Raw genomic sequence first — 5,043 nt, 5'->3', positions numbered from 1 at the left:
AAACAACTTGGCATTCAGCTTCATGATAGCTCCTTGATATTGAGCAACTTGGTCTCTAGTTACATCTTCTTCCTCTTCAGAGGAAGAATAGTCTTCAGAGCTCATGAATGGCAGAAGGAGATTTAATGGGATCTCTATGGTCTCTATATGACCTTCAGATTCCTTTAGGTCCTTAATAGGAAACTCCTTCTTACTTGAGAGACGTCCCATGAGGTCTTCCTCATTGGAATTCACGTGCTCTCCTTCTTCTCTAGGTTCGGCCATGTTGATTATGTCAATAGCCTTGCACTCTCCTTTTGGATTCTCTTCAGTATTGCTTGGGAGAGTACTAGGAGGAGTTTCAGTGACTTTCTTACTCAGCTGGCCCACTTTTGCCTCCAAATTTCTAATAGAGGACCTTGTTTCACTCATAAAACTTAAAGTGGCCTTAGACAGATCAGAGACTATGTTTGCTAAGTTAGAGGAGCTCTGCTTAGAATTCTCTGTCTGTTGCTGAGAAGATGATGGAAACGGCTTGCTATTGCTGAGCCTATTTCTTCCACCGTTATTAAAGCTTTGTTGAGGCTTTTGTTGATCCTTCCATGAGAAATTTGGATAATTTCTCCATGATGAATTATAGGTGTTTTTATAAGGTTCACCCATGTAATTTAACTCTGCCATTGCAGGGTTCTCAAGATCATAAGCTTCTTCTTCAGAAGATGCCTCTTTAGTACTGTTGGATGCATTTTGCCATCCATTCAGACTTTGAAAAATCATGTTGACTTGCTGAGTCAACATTTTGTTCTGAGCCAATATGGCATTCAGAGCATCAATTTGAAGAACTCCCTTCCTCTGAAGTGTCCCATTATTCACAGAATTCCTTTCAGAAGTGTACATTAATTGGTTATTTGCAACCATATTAATCAGTTCCTGAGCTTCTGCAGGCGTTTTCTTTAGGTGAATGGATCCACCTGCAGAATGGTCCAGTGACATCTTAGAGAACTCAGATAAACCATAATAGAATATATCTATCATGGTCCACTCTGAAAACATGTCAGAAGGACACTTTTTGGTCATCTGCTTGTATCTTTCCCAAGCTTCATAGAGGGATTCACCATCTTTTTGCTTGAAGGTCTAAACATCCACTCTAAGCTTGCTCATCTTTTGAGGAGGAAAGAACTTAACCAAGAAAGCCGTGACCAGCTTATCCCAAGAGTCCAGGCTATCTTTAGGTTGTGAGTCCAACCATGTTCTAGCTCTGTCTCTTACAGCAAAAGGGAAAAGCATGAGCCTGTAGACTTCAGGATCTACTCCATTAGTCTTAACAGTCTCACAGATCTGCAAGAACTCAGTTAAAAACTAGTAGGGATCTTCTGATGGAAGTCCATGAGACTTGCAGTTCTGTTGCATTAGAGCAACTAGTTGAGGTTTTAGCCCAAAATTGTTTGCTCCAATGGCAGGAATTGAGATGCTTCTTCCATCAAACTTGGAAGTAGGTGTAGTATAATCACCAAGCATCCTCCTTGCATTATTGTTGTTAGGTTCGGCTGCCATATCCTTTTCTTATTCAAAAATTTCAGTAACGTTGTCTCTAGATTGTTATAATTTAGCTTCTCTTAGTTTCCTCTTCAGAGTCCTTTCAGGTTCAGGGTCAGGTTCAACAAGAATGCCTTTCTCCTTGTTCCTGCTCATATGAAAGAGAAGTGAACAGAAGAAGAAGAGGAATCCTCTACATCAAAATATAGAGATTCCTTTATGTTAGTAGAAGAAGAAGGGAATAGAGGAAGGAAAAGGTAAGAATCCAAACACAAGGGTGATGATAGGTTCAGATTCTTGAGATGAAAAGAAGTGTTAGTAAATAAATAAATAAATAGAAAAAGATGAGGGGGAGAGAGTTCGAAAATTAATTTTGAAAAAGGGTTAGTGATTTTCGAAAATTAAAGGAAGAATTAAAATTGAAATTAAAAATTTAAAACAATTAGTTAATTAAAAAGAATTTTGGAAAAGGGGTGAGATATTTTCAAAAAATTGAGAGGGAAAATTAGTTAGGTGGTTTTGAAAAAGATAAAAAATAACAAAAGTTAATTAGTTAGTTGAAAAAGATTTGAAAATCAAGATGAAAATTTTGAAAAATTTTCAAAAATAGGTGAGAACATTTTGAAAAATATTTTGAAAAATACGTAATTTTTTTGAAAACATTTTGAAAAGAAAATAAAAAAAATTACCTAATCTGAGCAACAAGATGAACCGTTAGTTGTCCAAACTCGAACAATCCCCGGCAACGGCGCCAAAAACTTGGTGCACAAAATTGTGATCTCTAACAATGGCACTCAACCTGGCATGCGGATTTATAACTCAGCACTTTCTTCACAACTTCGCATCACTACCCAGCAAGTGTACTGGGTCATCCAAGTAATAAACCTTACGTGAGTTAGGGTCGATCCCACATAGATTGTTGGTATGAAGCAAGCTGTGGTCATCCTGTAAATCTCAGTCAGGCGGATAATAAATAGTGATAGAGTTTTCGAATAATAATAGTAAATAAACAGAAAATAAAGATAGAAAAACATATGTAGATCATTGGTGAGAATTTCAGATAAGTGCATAGAGATGCGTGTTCCTATTGAATCTCTGCTTTTCTACTGCTTTCTTTCAATCCTTCTTATTCCTTTCCATGGCAAGCTGTATGTAGGGCATCACCGTTGTCAATGGCTACATCCCATCCTCTCAGTGAAAAAGGTCTAAATGCTCTATCACAGCACGGCTAATCATCTGTCGGTTCTCGATCATGTCAGAATAGAATCCATTGATTCTTTTGCATTTGTCATCACGCCCAACAATCGCGAGTTTGAACCTCGTCACAGTCATTCAATCCCAGAATCCTACTCGGAATACCACAGACAAGGTTTAGACTTTCCGAATCCTCATGAATGCCGCCATCAATTCTAGCTTATACCACGAAGACTCTGATCTCACGGAATGGAAGGCTCGGTTGTCAGGCGAGGGCAACCATGCGTCGTGCATCAGAAATCCAAGAGATACACACTCTAGCTCTCGCTTGTAGAACGGAGGTGGTTGTCAGGCACGCGTTCATAAGGATGGATTATGATGAGTGTCACGGATCATCACATCCATTAGGTTGAAGTACGAATAGTATCTTAGAACAAGAATAAATTGAATTAGATAGAAAATAGTAGTAATTGCATTAAAACTTGAGGTATAGCAGAGCTCCACACCCTTAATTTATGGTGTGTAGAAACTCCACCGTTGAAAATACATAAGTGATCAAGGTTCAGGCATGGCCGAATGGCCAGCCCCCAAAATGAAAACCAAGATGTAAAAAATCCAGATATGGAACCAAGATGTCAAATACAATAGTAAAATGTCCTATTTATACTAGACTAGCTACTAGGGTTTACAATAGTAATTCTGCTCACTAACCCACTAAATGTTTGATAATTTGCATCACTCACACTAACAATTACTCTAACAAGAATAACTTCTTTATTTTATCTCCTGTTTTGCAATCTGTTTGTTGTATGACAGTGAGAAGAGAAGGAGTTTCAACATCCTTTGATTCAGAACCTGAAAAAACCCTTTGGAGACTAAGAAGGGAAGCAAGAGGGAAAAGGATTATTGGTGCTGAGGAAGGAGATGAAGAGTATTTTGAACCCAACATGGAAGAAAATATGGAGAACAATCATGAATAAGAAGCTCATAATCATGTCAGAGTAATGGAGCTAAACCACATGGATGCATTGTAAGCTCAAAACAAGATGATTACTAAGCAGCTAGCAGATCTTACCAAGAAGGTGGAGGAGAACCAAGTTGCAGCAGCCATCACCTCATCATCAGCTCAAGAAGGAGTAAACATAAGAGAAGAAGGTGATTGAGAGCAAGCCAACTATGTTGGAAACTCTCCTAAACAAGTCCATGATCCATACTCCAAAACTTAAAACTTTGGATGGAGAAATCACCCCAACTTTGGATGGGGAAACCAACAAGACCAAGGGCAGGATCAGAGACGCCACAACCTCAACTCCAACAACAATGCAACTCATCAAAACACCTCACAGAGATACTACCAACATCCATCTAACCAACCTTCTCAACCACCTAATCTCAGCCCACCATCATCAACAGATGATAGGCTCTCAAAGATTGAAGCTCTACTTGAAAGCTTATGCAAAGAAGTCCAAGACAACAAAGTATTTAAGGAAGAAGTGTGAGCCAATATCAAGAACCAAGGAGAAAACATCAAGAGATTGGAGTCCCAAGTAGGGTATTTATCTCAACAAATTCCCAAACCCACTGATGGATTCCCCAGTGATACAGAGAAGAATCCAAGAGGAGAAACAAAGAAGGTGAGATGGGAAAAATGCAAAATGATAACCACAAGTAATGAGGGGAGTATGAATGGAGTAGAACACCTCCAAAATAACCAAAAGGAAAGCCAGGAGGAAGGAAGCCATACAACTCAACTTACATCCAAGGAAGAGCTAAAGAAGAAGGAGGTGTTGAACCCATATGCAGCTTTTCCCCACAGGCTTAAAGGTGGTGTAGCAGGGAGAATGCACTCAAGGTTCCTTGATATGTTTGCATCTCTTGATGTAAATATACCATTTATTAAAGCTCTCCAGCAAATGCCTTTCTACATCAAGTATATAAAGGAGATACTAGCTAGAAAAAGTCCATTGAAGGGTGGACAAACGGGATTGCAGTGCTCTCATTCAACCAGGGCCACCCACAAAGAAGGAGGATCCAGGGAGTTTCTACATTCCTTGTGCCATAGGAGAAACAATGATTGACAAAGGGCTTTGTGACTTGGGAGCAAGCATCAACTTAATGCCTCTCTCCCTTATAAAGAAGCTCCAAATCAAAGAATTAACTCCTACTGATGTAATTATCTGGTTGGCTGACAAAACTCAAAAACAAGCAATAGGAGTGGTTGAAAATGTGCTGGTGAAGGTTGGGAGCTACTATCTTCCCACAGATTTTGTTGTTCTGGAAATGGATGAGAATCCTATTTATCCTATCATTCTGGGAAGACCATTCCTAGCCACA

The 5,043-nt window shown here is 39.1% G+C and overlaps 1 non-coding gene across 1 annotated transcript; it reads left to right on the top strand.

Moving 5' to 3' along the window:
* The first annotated feature begins 1,030 nt into the window (after positions 1 to 1,030).
* Positions 1,031 to 1,134, top strand: LOC127747913 (small nucleolar RNA R71). Its single transcript, XR_008009860.1, has one exon. It is a non-coding gene; the product is annotated as a small nucleolar RNA R71 (small nucleolar RNA).
* Positions 1,135 to 5,043: the final 3,909 nt, after the last annotated feature.

This window comes from Arachis duranensis, chromosome 5 (assembly GCF_000817695.3).
Source record: "Arachis duranensis cultivar V14167 chromosome 5, aradu.V14167.gnm2.J7QH, whole genome shotgun sequence".
In the NCBI taxonomy this organism is placed as follows: Eukaryota; Viridiplantae; Streptophyta; class Magnoliopsida; order Fabales; family Fabaceae; genus Arachis; species Arachis duranensis.
Note: the sequence above shows the minus strand (reverse complement) of the source record. Positions and strands in the feature narration are given on the sequence as shown.